This window comes from Haliaeetus leucocephalus, unplaced genomic scaffold, assembly GCF_000737465.1.
Source record: "Haliaeetus leucocephalus isolate CR32 unplaced genomic scaffold, Haliaeetus_leucocephalus-4.0 Scaffold195, whole genome shotgun sequence".
Taxonomy (NCBI): Eukaryota; Metazoa; Chordata; class Aves; order Accipitriformes; family Accipitridae; genus Haliaeetus; species Haliaeetus leucocephalus.
Genome location: NW_010972631.1, coordinates 243,196 through 261,937, shown reverse-complemented (window position 1 = coordinate 261,937; position 18,742 = coordinate 243,196).

The window sequence follows — 18,742 nt, the reverse complement described above, 5'->3', positions numbered from 1 at the left end:
TCACAATTTTTCTCTGCTTTGCCAACTTAATAGACAGAGGTTTACCAAACACTGCAGGGGTGAAGGATGGCAGAAAGACAGCAAACAAACATAACCGAAGCCTAGAAGCTCTTTTTTTGATGGAGCAAGTATCCTTCCTCTTGCTCTGAGCTGTTTATTCACCAGACGAAGTGAGTTTCTGAAACCTCATCTAGACCTGATGAAAGAGTGGTCTGTGGAGGTTTTGTGGCTGTGCGGTGGGTCTTTGCATGCCCTGCTGAGCAGCCTGCCTTTGTTCATGACAGAAGCAGAAAACCAGTTTGACTGTTGGAAAAAAGAGCCACTTTATTATTGATGGGGAGCTGAGCCACTGAGCTTCCCCTTGCTCTCTGCTGTTATTCTAAAGGCTTCCTATTATGATAATCTTCTGACCTCCTAGACTTCTTTATATTAGCTCAGCCAGGTAGGATAGATATAGCCCATAACACACTTGTCTGAAATGTTAGCGTGTGTCTTGCAAGGATCTCTTGAAAAGTTTGCCCGGGGGCCACATCCTGCCACTGTGATTGAGTGAAGTGGTTAAGATTGCTTGTGTGGTTTACATGGATTTTACACAGCTCAATTCTTCTAAGTATGGGCACTAGTTTGTCTGTGCGTAGGTCCCCGAACAAGAGGTATTCCTAGTGTTTTGCTGTATTTCCTCATAGTTGTCCCAATTTCACAGATATCTTGTTTACAATGGGCAACAAAATGTGGTGCCGCACACCTCAAGCTTTTGCTGAATAGCCTCTCGCCAGATTATGAGGCTCTATAGGTGCATCAGCGAGGCTTTTCACTTGGGCTAAATTGTACTTCTGAAAGGCAACTTCCTATCTCTGCCCACTGCTGAGCTGAGCCCAGCCATTTATTCAGGTTTATCTGACTTAGGGTTGGATCTCTGGCAGTGCTGTCCTGACTTACTGGGACAGCCTTCCCCGTGTGATTGCTCAGGCTAACAGATTTGTGAGGCAGGGCTTCCTGCTGCAGGAGCTGTGCTCCCAGTTCCCAGTTATACCACATTTATCCATATGTCTACTCATTTTACTCTTCACATTAATTTCAAGAAATTTGCTAACTAAAGAATTCAGACTGGTATGAAGATTCCCACATTCACCCTTATAGTGTTTTTTATTCCTTTGGTAGCAAGTCAGTTCTAATTTTAAATTGCAAGCACAGTTTATAATTCACCAATATAGTATTCTTTTAGAACTTGAGTTAATACTGCTGAGTCTGGGAGATTTGTTTACTACTCTTTTCTAAATGTTCTCCTATTGATATTTTACTTTAATATAGTATCCCCCCAAAACATAGGTTACTCTTCCAATATGAAGATGAGTACTAAGAATTTATTTAGTATTTCTGTTACAGTTTTATCTTCCTTGGGGATTCTTTTTTGCACCTTGATCACATCTGTCATCTTACAGACAGTCTTTCAGTTTTAAATATGTTAAAATAAAATATTTATTATTATTTTTATGCCTCTACCAGGAGTTTCCCATTATTTTTTCTTGACTGTTGTGTGATAGTCTTACATTTAACTTGCCAAATTTTATGCTCCTTTTTTTTTCTATTTTCCTCATTTAGATGTCTTTTATTTTAAAGGTTGTCTTTTTAATTCTGCTGTCTCCTTTGCTTGTCTTTATGTCAGCTTTTATATCCTCTTTTAAAAATCTTTTTTTATAAGCAGTATACTGTTACTCTAAGCATCAAACCTGGTGGCTTTAAGCAGTCTCCACCCGTATAACGTATTTCACATTTTTACTTTCCTTTAAATTCTTTTAACATGTTTACTTATTTTTATAAACTCACGTTGTCTAAACACAGATATTATTGAAATGCATAAGTTCCTTTGCTTCTCATTCTTATAAGATACTGGATTAGAGTAAATAATGTTTACTATTGAGGCATGGTCCTTGATTTACATCTTCATATAGGTTCTGCACAGTGCTCAAGTTAAATCAATAACTTCTTGTCTCCCTCCCCAACAATTCAGACTCCTGTAGTGACGCGGGCTTTAGCACTACTCATTCAATAAGTTAATTGAAGGAATTAGATTTTCTGTTAGGGTTTTTTGATCATGAACATAAGTTCTATTTGTTTTATCTCATACAATATAGTTGGTAAGCAAATACTTGATTTTTTTAATGGACTTTTCCCCATGATATATTCATTAGAGCTGTTTTAGAATGGACCATTGTTCCTTCCAAACCAGCCTCATGCCTCTGGTAATTTTCCATTAAGTGATGCATTAGGGGAAAGTAAAATTTACCACACTGTACTCCGCTGACCTCATAGTGATATAGGTTGTGGGAAAAGCCTATCCTGACGGCAGCTGATCCACTTCTGTGCCCTGAGGCATGACATCGAGATGCATTCTTGTCTTAGCTTTTTATAATAACAAATGCTGTAGCTGCTTGTAAAATTATTCAGCCTTTTTAAGACTCCAACCACAGTATTTGGTGATGACTTTCTGTGTCAGTAAATTTCAGCAGTTGATTCTGAAATATATGAAGTAGTTTTTCTTTTATATTTGTTTTACTGCTTCCATATTTACTGGCCAGTAGTTTAATTGATTGACAGCCTTTTCTTGATATGCTGCAGGGTAAAAAAAAAAAAGTGAGGATGAACTTTACCTATAATTCTCCTGCATATCTTGGGTAGCTCTCTCTCTGTGATAGTCCTTAACAAACTAAACCACCCTGACTTTCTCAGGGCCCTGAGTGCACTGCCAGGTTCTAATTGCCCTGGCCAGCCTGTAAGCCTCTTTTCTGTAATCTTCCTTGTCGTGGTTTAACCCCAGCCAGCAACTAAGTAGCACACAGCTGCTTGCTCACTCCTCCCCCCTGGGATGGGGAAGAAAATAAATAAATAAATAAAAGTAAAACTTGTGGGTTGAGATAAGAACAGTTTAATAACTAAAGTAAAATAAAATATAATAATAATAATAATAACTGTAATTGAAAGGAATATAACCAAAAAAAGGAAAGTAAAACCTCCAAAAGACCCAAGAAAAGACAAGTGATGCACAATGCAATTGCTTACCACCTGCTGACCGATGCCCCAGCAGTGACCCACCCCTCCTGGCCAACTCCCCCCAGTTTATATACTGAGCATGACGTTCTATGGTATGGAATATCCCTTTGGCTAGTTTGGGTCAGTTGTCCTGCCAAGCTCCCTCCCAGCTTCTTGTGCACCTGCTTGCTGGCAGAGTATGGGAAACTGAAAAATCCTTAACTTAGGATAAGCCCTACTTAACTAAAACTTTAGTGGTTTATCAACATTATTCTCACACTAAATCCAAACCACACTGTACCAGCTACTAAGAAGAAAATTAACTCTATCCCATCTGAAACCAGGACATCCTTTACAAGCTGTCTTCTCCTCCTGTTCTCTGTGTTATCTAGAAAAGTATCATCTCCATTCTGAAGCATGATGTGGATATTTATAAGGACCTGCACATCAATGTGATGTGGTCTGTTGGCAGCACAGTGTACCTGGTATTGCTGACAGTGCGCAGAAGGAGGTCATGCTCCTAGCACTGAGCACAATGAAAATCAAGATCATCAATGGCATAAGCTGCAGGAGCAATCCTGGCTTCCCTCTCCACCTTCCAGCGGGTGTGGGTCAGCAAGCTGGAGTATGACAAATCTTGACCAGAGCATGACTGCAGAGAAAAATGCTTACTGTATGTTTGGGACAATTAGAACCTCTTGGTGCTCAAATGAACATAACAGATTTTTACCATCTCTATTCATACATCTCTACTCCCACATCCATATTCATAAACCCATGAAGAAGGATTCAGGTGCCTAAACATAGGTGTCTCTTGCCCTTGGTGATACCTATGACATCTGCATGGGTGGAAAGCTTGTGAAACAGGAGACTTGTGTCCTGGAAGCCAGGCATGACACCCTAGGTTCTCTAACACGACCCTAGGGACCTATGCATAAGTAACTGAATCCCATCAAAAAAGTGAACTGACTATATGATTCTTGGTGATGACTCTTTAGGTCATAGTTTAGGCATATAAAAATGAATTTTCTTTATCCTAAGTGAGACAGTCTTCATTCCCTTTATAGTCATCGAAGAAAAATAAGCATGTCCAGAAGCCAGTTTTTATCTTGTTCAATGAATTAAATGAATTGCTCTAGTTGGTTACCTGTTCTTCCTTATTGAATATAGGAGTCAAGAGGGGCTAGCTTAGTCTTAAGAAACAAATCTTTGGACATCTCTAGAGAGATTTAGTGATCTAAACACAGGCTTCTAATGTAATTTCAAATGACCTAATGTATCTGACACCTTTAGGGAGCTGGCAGAAATGACCTACACAGTACCCTTGGTCTTTTGGAGTAGCATCTGGAAGCTGGGTGAGGTACGCTGTGATATGTGAAATGGCACTAGATGGCTTTTTAGGCAACTGAATCCCACACTGGGGAGAGGTTCAGCTCCAGATTAAGGCTAAACAGTAAGGTATTTATACACAGGGGTCTGCATGTGATCACAGATACCTGAACCATCTTTACAGTCAATGGAGAACTAATCAGTTTGGTCACTGAAACCCAGAGTGCAATTCAGCTTGCTTTGAAGCAGACAGCTCAAGTGAAATTGGTAGCCTAAACAAGTCTCTAATAACATTTTAATGTATCAGATCTCCCTTGCAATCCCTACCATGACTTTTATTACACTTGAACGGAGAAGCCATAAGTTCACACTCTGAGCTAATACTATGAGGCATGGCAGCAAGTTCTCCTTTGCTAGGAGAATTTTCAAATTTGAAGGTGCAACCACAACTTGGATTTGATTCCTTTGTGTAGTTTGCATGATAAACAGAAATTAGATCTCATGTGAAGGTGTCTGTATTTTTTGATGATAATTATCTAAATGTGGGCATATTGTTACTCAGTACCATGTACAACTAACTTTACTTAGTTACTGCATTGAAATATCCCGAAATATATGCTCCTGTTAGCCAGTTAGTTGCTGTGATGTTACAGACTAGTATCCTTATTGAGGATCTACTACTATTTCTTTTTTTTTTTTTTTTTCCCCTGGGGCCTTTATATATTCAGAATCCCTCTGAATATGAAAAGTTTTAGATTATGAATATGAATTAGCTTATGCCTATGTAGTTTTGGATTCATCCCACCTTCACATTTTCTCAGTTTGATTGCTGGGTTGATGACAGTTTATTTACCTAAATACTTCTACACTAGCAGCTTAATCTTTTGCTATTTTAAGGCAAAGTAACATAGAAAATAAGTTATTCTGCTATTGCCTACCATGGTGCTTGTTCCAGTTTTGCCATGTGAAACCATGAAAAAAAAAGACCTTTATCCATTGTATGTATACATTTTTACTTTCAATTCCTTTGTAGTCTGCAAGGGATTTTAAAGCTGATTCAAAAAGTTTAGGAGACTGAGGTCTACCTGTAGAGATAGTCGAATCCCGCTCCTAATTCAAGCATGAGGTCCATGAGGGCTTAAATTGCAGCTAGTGACATTTAGGACAGGTAAAAGCAGTAAGGGTAGTTGATTGTAGAAATATGTTACCTAAGGCAGGTTGTGGAATTTCTATCATGCAAGGCTTTAACAAAAGGTTAGACAAATGTTTGTGTGAAGTACTTCAGCTACAGTTTACTCTCTTTTTTGGCAAGGAGATGGATTAAATAACGTGTCAATATCTTTTCCAGTCTTATTTTCTTTCAGCCTATGTGAAAGAAATTGCTTATTTACCTTCCCTAAGTGGAGGTTGCCAATTAATTTAGAAATAAGAAACAAAATACAGAGATTTTAGACTAAGATCAGAAAAAGGTGTAACAAGCTGTAACTTTATATTACGAGTGTGATTACACACAGAGCATATAAACCATGATCAATGTTACTTCTGAATTTAGGCTTGGGATGATGGTTTTATAATTTTAGCACTGACCACAGGAGAGCAGAAGATTCTGTAATCAATAATAAAATTCTTTATGAGAACAAGCACACTATGAACACGTCCAACAACAGTATTCACTGGCTTTTCCATGAGTAGCCAATACAACTCTTCTCAAAATCTGTGATACTGTATAAACCAGATTCTGCTGTCCTAACCACATTTATTCTATGCCATAAATACTATGCACACCAAATGACTTCTTGTTAATATGAGCAAAGCCAGCTGGATATATGCTATAGAAACTTACCCTGGTTCTTTTGAAGAAACAGTTAACTCTTGTTAAATCAATCATTTACAGATAGCTAAATCTGAATTTCTGTGCCTGAATGTTAGCAATGATTCTCCTTTGCAAGAAAGAGACAATCTGTGAATTCACTCCACTATACACAGCTGAGGTAGAGTTATACCACCTAAGCATCTGCCCTCTGGCAATCCCTGCTATCAAAGTAAGTCGGAAAGTTCAAGTCCCATTTTAGACAATAATGTTTCTACTGAGAAAGTGAAATTCCAAAGGAATAAGGTTTTCTTGAGAAAACTCTGGCTCTAACATTGGAAGGTTTATTCCACGTGTCAAAAGTGAGAATGTAATTATGGAGGAAAAAAAGATTCTGCACTGTTTAATGTCACTTAATTCACAATTAGCACTCTGGCTCTAAACTATTATGTAATTAGTAGCATATGCATTGATACATGCATTGACATAATTCAACTATAGTGCTCAACACACAACAAGGTTAGATTATTCTGTTCTGCAGGTGGTAAAGCTATGCATATTGCTGTGATATATCCAAGCAGAATGATCTTTCTTAAAGATATTCTTAGTACTATCACTGTGTCAATGAAAAGGTAAAAGAAGTACCTGAGAGGAATAGTAGTAGCTTCTGGGTTACTGTTGCCAAGTATGAACTCAGAAAAAAATGTGAACCTAATACAAAAGGCACATTAAGACCCATACCAGCAATAATACACAATTTAAAAAAACCAGGTTCCCTTACTCCTTCACTTACTTTTTTAAAGTCTTTCCCTTGCCAATCAGCATTACTTTGGTTTTATTTAGACCGAACTTCAGCTAATTCACACCATCCATGTAATTTTATCACATCTACCAAGCACCGTAAAGCACAGAAATTTATATATATGAGTTTAATGAAAAGCAGATGAAGACTTTATGATATTTTTAATATTAATAATACTTCCAGCAGAATAGCTTTTTTTTTTTTTTTCCTTTCTGTTTTGATAGGCCTGTCTGTCTGTGTGCCTGTTGCCTTTCATAGGTCTATCTGCCCATTCTCTGGGAAGGTTCTTGTGTGAGCATGGTAGCCATAAGTTTAACAGGGCAGGTGACAGACTGGCAATCTGCAAAGCTACGCATGCCAGTGTATACTGGGCTGGGGAACAACTGCGCATTAACACCAGGAGCAGGAACCAAAGAGAGAGAAGAATCCCTCAGTCACTTCTGGAAGGCTCCACTGTCACTCACGTAACTGCACAGCTAATGGTATCAGTGGTTGTTGACAGATGTAAAAATTTCAGCTAGGAGTCTCCACTTTCTCTTCAAGAATGACACTATGAACTGTAGGTTATGGTTCACTTTTCATCACTAAGGTACTTTGCTGTGACTGCTGTACAAGAGGAATAGAAATTCTGAGTTAAAGTGGAAGTATTCTCTCTTAACTTACCTATTTTATGACTTGTCTTCCAAAACACGTGCCCGTTACCACACACAAAAAAAAGCTTTTTCCTTGTTCTTTACAGAAGCTTGATTTTGTATAGATTTAGAGAGACTATTCAAAACTCTAAATTTTGTCTCTATGTAAGTTCAACTGAGTGGAAAGATGTTTTAGTTTCTCTCCACAGAATCAACTACTATTTTCTGGTATCTTCACAAATGAATTTATTTCCTCCTCTGAACTATACAGATGATAAGATTTGTTTGGCTTCCAGGTGCATTCAGGTTGTAAGGACAAAGGCTTCTCTTAGCAGCTATCCCTGACTCAGTGGTGGAATTCTGGATCCCAATGGAATTTTTTGCAGTGAAAAGTTAATTGCAGAGAAATGGTGGATTTGAGTATCTTTAGCCAGAGAAGTTTTATTTTATCTTAGCTCAGCACAACAAGCTCCTCTGAGGTGAAAAAGTAGCAAGATAGATGCCTGAACAAAACCAGGGAGCAGTCACCTAACTCATTTTGAGAGAGCTCTTAATCTTCCCGTCAGCCTAATCTTCTGAGAAGAATTCTTTCCCCTAGAATAATTATAATCAATAATCTTATATGCTAGTGATGTAACTTCTGCACCATTGTTTACCTGTCTGCCTTTGGGATTGGAACCATATTGCGCTTAGACTGCTGAAATTTTGTAAAATGTCATTATTTGACAGTTTAGCCATCTGCCCTCATCCAGATGCTACCATTCTCCTAGACTGATCTGTCACTGAATGAATGCAGAAAGCACGGCAGTCTCTGGAACCCATTTACTGTGAAACAGTGTATGCTAGTGTTTGCTAGCTCAGCCTTTTCCTCCAAAATGTTGTGCATATTCATTTCTTTTCTGAATATTTTGTCTAAAATGCTGTTGGGAACGTTTGTTTTTTTTTTTAAATTCATGTGAGAGTTAGCAATTTTTGAGTGAATAATTCCAGTTTTTCTGTAGAAATGCTGCTGTCCCACCTCCAGAGCTCAGATGAATACCACTCTTTGGATCCTGTCCCAAATTGTGAGAAAATACCAGTGGTTATTGTACAGAAGATCAAGAGAAGATCTAGAGAAGGTGAATACTTTCTGCAGTATTTCAGAGCTTTTCTTCTTTCTTAAACATCCTCAGTTTTTATCTAGTTGTGAGAACATCAGCAGTTCCTTCGGGACATTTCTTCACTTAAGTGGGATGCTCGGTCATGTCTTTGAAATCTTTTTGGTTTGTACCTTTCTTCCATATACTTTGTGGTCCTGGGTAATTTCTTTTCCAGAAAAAAAACCAAACCAAAACAACCCCCCCCCCCGTATATAAGCATTTATTAAAAAAATGCAAAACTTAAAAAAAAAAGTCACCTAGGTATTTGATCAACCTTCTTAAAGAGAAAGGAATCCTTTTGAAATGAATGAGGCATGCAGCTTTGAGTTGTAACAGAGGCCTTTCAACAGAGAGAAAAACATAGCTGTGCAGGGGATAAAGGACAGAGGAACTTATTTCCTCTGTTCAGACTCAGTTTCTTAATACACAGCAGCAGTCTGCAGGCTATGTGGAGGGTCACAGAGGCTATGGATAGAAGGTATATTTAGGATTTAGGCTTACATGTCAATAAGTAATTGCTTAGAGATGTGGCTTGCAGGCAAAAGGATACAACTAATGGTCTTAGGAACAAAATCATGAACATAGAGGAAGGAATAAATCTCATTTTCATGTACTGTACTTAACTGGTGTTATTATTCGCCAGTGGGGGAGAGGCTTGACTTGTTGAAGAGGCTGATGTGATCTTCTCTATGTCTAGGTATTTAAGTAGTTCTCAGCACTGTAATGTGTGAGTGACTCCCAAATATTCAGAAATAAAAATAATAGCTCGTGTTTTTTCTGCCATCTAAGATTGTAAAAGACATAACTTGGATATCACAAAAGGAGGAGTTGTATGTGTCTGAGTAGGTGCCACTGATGTGTGCAAAAACTATTGTATCCTCTCATACAGAAATCAATGAATTTTTGTTTACTTCCCATGAAAAAAGAACCACAGAAGAACCACCAATAGATATGAAGAAAAATGTGGAACTGCTGGCTGAGGAAAGAGAAGGATTAAAGTACATTTTACCAGCAGTAAAATTGAGATACACAGAGGGTGAGAGTTCATATGGTCAGTTTTAGTCAGTGGACATTCTGGTATTTATCCTAGCAATAGAAGAAGATAATAAAAATAAGGTATCTGTATTAGACAGAGGAAGTTATCACTAGGGGGAGAGGTACACTGAATATGGCCTTTAACTAACTAAATAAAAAATAGATTTATTTTTTCTGCCTCTCTGGTAAAGCATTGTACTAACATTATGGTGCACTAAAAAAGATAAGTTTTCAGTTGTGGACATGTTGGCTGGCAAGTTGCCCACATGGAAACAAGTGATGGACTTACCCTGTTCTATTTCTGCAGTTCTTTCTTAGAAAACTAAAATATAGCTAATTTTCATAATCCTCTACCCTGCTATTGTTTATTAATATTTAATAATATTAATTGCTTTCTTGTTCACTAGTATGTATTCACCTTGAGAGAAATCTCAAAAGCAGAAAACAAAGATTTCTGGTATATGGAATGAGCATAAACTGAAACAGATTGAGCCTTTGTCCTTTTCTTATCTCTTCATGTGTCTTCTTACTTCTTTCTGGCACTTCACACCTTTACTATTAGCATAAACGTCATGACGACTGTGTTGCATGTTGCATAATGTTCACTCCTGGGTTACAGGCTATCTCTCAGGCTGTGGGTCTGAAGGGAAAACGTGGCCAAAAGTAAAAATTGAAAAATGGATTGTCGTTCTCAAACTTGTATCAATTAGCATATATTTGATACTAATGCTAAAACTGACCCACATGTCCTTTGATTGAGTTCAGGTGTGCTATACATACATGTAAAATTATATGTGCTGGCTTAATTGTAGGTTTGGGTGAGCTTGATGAGATGGAAACTATAACTTGGTAGGGAAAAAAAGGAAACAGCAACTGCCACAGACTCAGAGAGAAAACCTTAACATAGATACACCATGCACTACTAGTGCTGTAGATTACCACTAAATTAGAACAAACCTGAAAACTTAAATCAGCAAGAGTGAGGCTCTTCCTTAGGCACGTTCTCTTTGGCTGGCAGACCCAGTAAATGGATGACACCTAAGGTTTCTGTAAGCTTTCTGTTGACCCTGTACCTCTCTGTCCATGGACAGCAGCTGTGCCTGGCTACTGTCCTCCATGGCAACTTTTGACTTCCCTTGGGTAGTCTCCAGCATGAAGAACTGAAGGTCCAAAGGCACTTCTTAAGTTACTTGTTCTGCACTGAGTTACTTGTTTGGTTACGATGGTTCTTGGGTCAAAATACTCCTTTTCCATATAGGACTCTTTCACCTTTTTACCTCTATAGGTGAAGTACTTGTTTTAAAGAACTGACTGCATGACTTACATAGCAGGTGGCAGAGATACAACAGAAAGATATGAGGAGTAGGCAGAAGCTGAGGATACTGCTGAGCTGCATTGTACATGACAGTATTGATGTCTTTGCTTTGTTATAGAGTGAATATCAGGCTCCATAAGCCTCGTTGCACAAATGGGTTGAGATGCTTCTGAGAAAAATGCAGCTGGGAGGAGCACAGAGGAGGAGGAAAAAGAAGTGTAACTGTCTAGCTGTGCAAAAATAACTGTGGTGTATGAATAAAGTTTAATGTTAAAAGGTTCTGTTAAAACTTGCCCTGCAGCACATTTTCATAATGCTAACAAGCAAGAGCAGCTCGTTAATTATGAGTATCCATGTTAGACAGAGTTTATATTCCATGCTCCCCCTTTTTGAGCGATGCTCTTGCTTTGTGACAAAGCATCCCATTGCTAGCTCTAAAAATTTCCTCAAACTTTAGGTCAGGAAACCTCCCCGTTGTGTTCCCATCTTTTCTCTCCCCACCTGATGATTCACCCACCATCCTGTCCTTCACCACTTCCTACTCACAGTGTCAGCAGTGCCATCAGCAAGCTTCCCACAGTCATCTGTGGTTGTCTTCTCGTTCATTTTTTAAATTTATTTACTTCATTGTATCTGCTTGATCTGGTAGGCTTTTTTCTGTATTGTGACCTCTTTGCCTACCCCCTCATATCTTGAACCCCTTCTGTACCTTGTACTGAAGTGGTTACAATTTTTATTAGGACTTGGCTGTCTCTGTCCTTAGGTGACCTTCAGTTCCCAGTTATCAACATAAGGTTTACCACTGATTCTAGGCTGTCCCTTGGAGCTGCAGATTTTTGAGGTCACAGCTTTGCAATTTCTCAGCTGAAGTATCCCCATCTCTAAGGCTTCAATTTGTTTCTGCTGAACAAAACATTAGATTGGGGATCTGGGGTGAAGTGAACAGATATTGGGTTAATATCACAAACTCAGAGTTTCTAACGCTTCAGGGAAAACGTAGCCATAGTAGCCCAAATTCACTTTTAAGTCTGATCGGTAATAAAGTGGTGGCTCCATTTAATGAAGAATTCTCTGTGTAATGAGGGCATAGTTCTACAAATAGCACTAAGGAGATACGGAGCTCAATGGATTAAGTCAGCTATAACTTTCCTTGTGTACAGTGGGGAATATGTGCCCTCCTATAGCAAGCTGGTTTTACTGAAGAATAGGGGAAAGTTTTATTAACTTTTTCTTTAATTTATAAAGTGTCTTTCTTCAGGAAAAGAAACTTTCCTCTTGGTTGTGGAGTTTCAAACAAATGAGTAGAAACACACTGATAAAATTTGGTGTGAGAAATTAAAAAGTGTTTAAAATATAGAGCAACTTTCCATCTCCAATGCCTGATCTTGGTATAGAAAATGGCAATACTTATGGGGGGGGGGGAAGGATCTCTTAAAGTTATTTGCTCACTTTCCACATTTTCAGCTCTGATAAGGACTAGTCCATGAGCCATCAATTTCTTTCCTTTAAGTCAGTTGCAACAGCCCTGCTGGGGGTCCATTACAAAGCTCATAATAGCTAGAGCCTCTGAATAGTTCAGAGGCTTCTGGGCAAACCTCTTTTTCCTCCTGGCAAATTCCTCTTCCCTGCATTATGAACGGTAATATGAATCTGATACATCAGCTTTATGTTTTTTCAGGCAGAGGTGATTCTCCTAGGTGTTTTCTTCTCAATTTATTCCCCCTTTTTGCTATGTGAATGGTAAGAAAAAAATAGATCTGCTGACCTAAAAAAACCCCTGGGAGTTGCTGGTTTGGACTACTAGATGTGGTAAGGATCTCCTGTAGTCCCTAGGCTGCACAAGCCTGGGATTTTTCACACTGGTTTCTAGAGTCACTCTATGCTACCTCATTAGCACAATATTAATCTTCCAAATGCTATTTTTTCAGCCAAAGATGTGTTTGAAAGCTGACATTTTTGATCTCTGGTCTTTGCAGATTTCCTTAAACAGCATGATTCTTTCCTGTTCTGTCCTGTTAAAGCCCTATCCGTGATCTGTGCCTTGGCAAATGCAATTGACCTTCTCAGAGGTGAAAATTGCCTTCTGTCTCACCTAGGGTTGGGCTAAACTATTCAAACTTGCAACAAACCAACCCCTTTCCTCCCTGTCATTTATAAGATGGACTTTAGCCCCCTGTCCCTACTTTGGGCAAATGTCTTGCCAGTGGGGAAAAAAAGCACATTAATATTTTTTAGTGTCTTCTTCAAACAGTCACTATAGCCCATCTAATTACATTTGTCTGTCCTTAGCTGGGAAGGAAGGGACGACATCGGTATATCCTGGCATTTGGTAATCTGCCTACTGTTCACTACATTTCAGTTCAATTGCTGCTTCCTCTTACTTTCTGAATAAACTCCTTTTAACCAGGTCTTGCTTGAACACATTGTGGCTGGCCCCAGGTGCCAATTTTAAGCCCTAAGGACTACTTTAAGGAGATTGATACATGAGAGAATGCTCCAAGTCACTCCAGAAATGTACTAGCAAGTTAAGGAGTCGTGAAAAATGCCTAGTTAGAATGGTGAATTGGTCTGAAAACATTTTATTCTGTGTTTTAAGTCAGGGCTCTTCCGATTTCAAGGGATGATAGGTGAGAGAAAAAAAAAATAAAAAATTTTGACTTTCTTGAACCACTAAGGGAAAAAATGTAGGCTGTGTCTTTTAACACTTGCAAAGTGAAATCATTGCACCTGACTGTACCTGACAGAGCTGGCATTTGTAGTTTGTTTGGCTGCTGCTGCTGCTTGTGTCACTGTTCCCTTCTTCAGTTCCTTTTTCTGATCTTTGCATGATGTTAGTGAATACTGTGTTCTTATGTTTCTGTATTACAGCTCTGTCTTCGCTCGCCTGTGAGAGGATCTTTCATTTAGTGATATAATTTCTGATGTGTGCCATGTGATTACATACTGAGAAATAGTGGAAAGGGGTGCCATAGCCTTTTGGCAATGCTTTCTCAATAAAACAGTCTGAATTTTGTTGTCAGAGGTTTGTGGGGGGTTTGTTTGTTTGTGGGTTTTTTTATTCATTTCTTTTGTTGTTTTCTCATTATGTCACATTTCTGTTCCATGCTAAATCACAAAGCAAGAAAGTGGTCCCTGTAAAATGCAAAAATGACCTGGAATATTTTTTAACAATTCCAGAAAGACCTGTTGGATACAAAGACATGGTATTCAAAAGCATGAAAGCAGAATCAAATTTTAAGGTTAATATATCAGATTTCTGAAAACACCCATTCATCTGTTTTCTCACTAGAGAAAGCAAATAACTTATTTTTCAGTACATGGATGTTGAAAAAAGATGTGCAAAATTTTATTAGTCAGATTCATATTTTCTTTACAGGGCGTATTACTTTAATATGACTCCTGTACTTTCCAAATACCATGTTAAAATTAAGTGATATCCGGGAGTGTAATTTGTGGAAAAAAAAAAAGCTGTAAAAATCACTGGTATTACTAAAGTAAACTGAGTATATCTGAGCATGAATATGCATGTTTCTTTGTGCCCATGAGTCTTAGAGTAGCCACACCCATGCACACATTTTTGTATTCAGAGGTACTGTGTATATTTGCATGGAATCTTTAAGAATGAGTAAATATCACCACACAATAACAGGATCCAAATTTCAGAAAATGCATATGCTATTTAATACTTTAGCAGAAAGTCCTCAGATAATGTTATCCTGACCTTTATTGCACAAAGATGTAGTTGCTTTGTGTAGAGGTCGCGCTGTCATTGGCTCTTTTTTTTGGTTTTGTTTTCTTTTTTTTAAGGAATATTCCAGGTACTCTTAAACTGTTAAAATATATTAGGAATTATTTGCTTGTCGATTCCATTTTGTGGTTGTTACTTGTTCGGTTTTCTTTCTAAAGGCCCTGTGCTATGTCCAGTACTGTTAGTCTTCTAATATCTTCCAACAGGATAATATATCTTAAGAGTTTTAAAAGGCAACTAAACATTGTCAAAAGTTCATTCAAAATTGTGTGTTTGTGTGTAAATATACTGCCTGTGTTTACAGTGAAAAATATGATCAGATTTTAACATCTATGGAGCTATGAAGCAGCACTAGCAGCAAATTAAATCAAGGCCATGCCCATAGTTTAAAAGCAGTTGTGAATAGAAAAGCATTCTAACATTGGCACCTCTGACCTCTGCCAAATGGAAGTGAGACAAGATGCAGAAATGCTGGTGTACGCTAAAAAATGGCTTGATTGCTGGGCAGACTTTGTCACTATATGAGCAAAAATTCCTGTGTCCAAAAAACCCCAGTGGGATATTGTATAGGAGAGGAGGGAATTAATAACAGTTATTCATACCTGCACTCAAAATGAAAGCCCAGGCTGGGCACGATTCAGCAATGTACTGAGCACTTACCTACAAACCCATCAGAGAAAACAGTCAGGTTGATTTTGAAGGGGAATGTCAAGATCTAATTTTCTGATGGCATTACACCTGCTTACCACAATGGAGTCATAAGCACAGTGCATAAACCTCCTGTTGCCTTGAATAAGGCCTCTATCTTGAGAAAAGATGCCCATTTTCTCCATTTAGGAGTAATTTTATAAATTCTGGAAACACTGTTACAGTAGATTAGTTTAGAAAATGTCAGAAAATCTAGAAGCTCTTTAGCAATCATCTTCATCTTGCAAGCGTGGGTATTGCTCATGTATATGCTTCATCAGTTCTTACTAGATAGAATAGTTTATCCTACTCCTGAGTACACAAGATACTAAATGCCTTACAGTATGTAGTCTACAGTGTTTGTACTTCCTTCTCATTCTAAGTACAGTCCTTAAAAACATCTGGATTTCTAAAGGATCAATGTTACTCATGAGTTAATATTCATGTTCAAAAGTCATGTAGGTGCCAAAAGCTAAATACGCAACAGAAACTTTATGAATGGAAAAGCTTAGTTTGCTGATGTATAGGTTCCCATTCAAACCATAGTGCTCTATAAAGGGCAGGAAGAGATAAGTGCCTAAGCTGGTTTTCACAACTTTCTGTGCACTGAAAAGGCAGCTTCTGGAGAGAATTGCCTTGGCCAGCCCCGTTTGTGAAACCTGCTGAGATTAAAGAGGGGCTTCCAGGTAACATTAGACCATCAGACCTTTGCCTCTTCTTCATCAGTTCATGCTGAATAACCTGACTTCCCTCAGACATTGCTTTCTCTTCAGGTGTCTCTCATTCCTGTCCCAAAAATGCTCATGTGTGAGGTGTGTAGAGTTATGGCCATCTCCAGAAACAGAAACATACAAGCATAAGCAAACCTGTGGACACATAAGCCCTTTGGTACACTTGGTACTGATCAGTTGAGGCAGTGGTTTTCAGCAATCTATTAGTGCCTACGTGGCAGACATATGTGCCTTAAATCCTTCTCAGGATTTGGAATTCATTTCTCCCAACTTGACTATTTAAATGGTTAGTTGTGTAAGCCTAAACTGATAGCCCTAGGATCCCTTTTTTGGCCAATAAACAGGTATGTGCAGAAGGCAATTACTCTCACTCTAGGAGGTAGGTAGGACAAGCTGCTCTCTGCAGATGCCTTATTGACTAAAGTGACCGGCTGAGGTTCAGAAGAACTTACACACATCAAAATCTAAGAACCACCAGTAGGAACTTAAGTTTCCTTGAAGCCAGTGGGATTTGGAATCTGATGGTGAAATCTCAATCCACATCAAAATTGAAGTCTGAAGGAAAAAAGCCAGGTTTTGAGTCTAAGAGCCCAGCGATATGCCTGAAGCACAAAGTTGCAGGTACAGATCACGTTGGCCTAACTTTCTCGTTTCACCAGCAACAGTGTGTTGGCAACAGCCTGGAACTTCCTGTGGGCTGCAAAATCCTCCTGCAGAACTGGGGGAAGTGTTAGATGTTAGCCTATCCTGAACTCTGTACTGCTTTAGCAAGGCCAGCTAACTCAAGGGAATAAATAGACAGCAATCCCCTTACAGACTGCCCTTCCCACACACTTCTAAGAGCAACAAATGTTCCAATCCTGGGAAGACAGATGAGAGATAGTGTCCCTATTTTGTATGAGTTTTGTGGTATTTAATTTATCAGTTTATGTGAAGTGCTACAGAAAATATAGATACATGGGAAGAGAAGTACTGTTTTTTTTCAAAGGGTTAGCTTTGTAGGGGATGAAAATCTATGTGCAACGATTGACACCCAGGGTCTCAAAGACCTCAAAGGCTGTAGTATCACTTCTGATAGAAGGTCACAGACAAGAGATCTTTAATGCAGTTTTAAAATTGCCTGAAGTCCAGAGGCATCTTTGATTTTCCACCGTTCTGAATTTGATGTGGGCACTGCACTAATTGCTCTGATCCTCTGTGAAAGCTAACACTCACGTATCCATGTCAGTGTTTCTGGATCATTAGCTGACATTGACACTTCTAGCCTTAGGTTATTACTAGAATTAGAGACCTTTAACATTAGCTCGGTTCTTTTTTCTCTTGAGGACACCGGGATATTTACTCAATAAGTCCCTGCTGGGAGGTTCCTGTGATCTTTGCCCCCTTCCTCTCTCCAGTGGCAGCTCTGTCTGCAGTCTGTGATTGGCGTATGCCTTTCTGCCTCTCTTGCTTTAGGTCTTCATTAATACTTATACATTTACTTGGGACTGTTTCAGGCTTCTTCGCTGTCAAATGAATCGCTTATTGGGATTCTGGACTCCCAAGAGTGTCTTGAAACCCTCAGTTCCCTAAAGACCTAGAAGTACACATTTGCTTTGTAGGCACCTTGAACTGCAGTCTTTTTACCCTTATTTTGGGACATGTAGAAGCTAAGACATATTTTGGGCTGTCCTGCCTGCTCAGTACTTGTCAGGTGATATTGCCATAGGAAGAGGTGGAAGCTGCTGTGCATACCATCTCTGTGGCATGCAGGTGTGTCCCAAAGCAGGAGGTGAACTTGGGGTATCCCTCTTTAGAGACCCAGCCAAAACTTGAGGATGCTCCAGCTGGTGGTTAGGAGAAGTAAATGATAAATTTCACCTCATGTTGTCTGAGGGTAATGGCCTATATAACAGCCAGTACAATCAGTGCTTATAGGAAGGGATGAATTATGGAAATCTGATCAGATAGTTTAAAAAAAAATTGATGAGAAATTGCCTTGATGAAAGTCACATCTGTAAAAATGCTTAAGTGTAAATTATTTTTCAGCTATTTTTTTTCATGGAAAAAAATGTTTTCAATTCTAACTTAAAGGATGTTTCTGGCTATACGTGGTCCATTTTTTAAAATATTAAAAGAGGTATTTATTTTTTTAACTCAGAAACACTAAAGGTTCATCTATTTGCACTGCTAACCCTGAGAAAATCAAAACGGTACTCTGGGAAAAAGAAATACAGAAGAGAATATCCCCTGCAGATCTTCCCTTCACTTCTATTACTTGAATCCAAAATTTAGGCAGTTATTGAATCTATAGGTCCTCTGGCATCGTGATGATAGAGAACCCTTTTCCATCACTTACATTTGACCAAGAGGCTGCAACATTTTCTTTCACGTATGGAATGAACCACACATGAGTTTGTCACTGTATGAGTAGATTCCTGAAGAACGCTCCTCTTTATGGCAAGTTATAACAATTTGCTGCAGCAATTTGCTATAATGCTATTG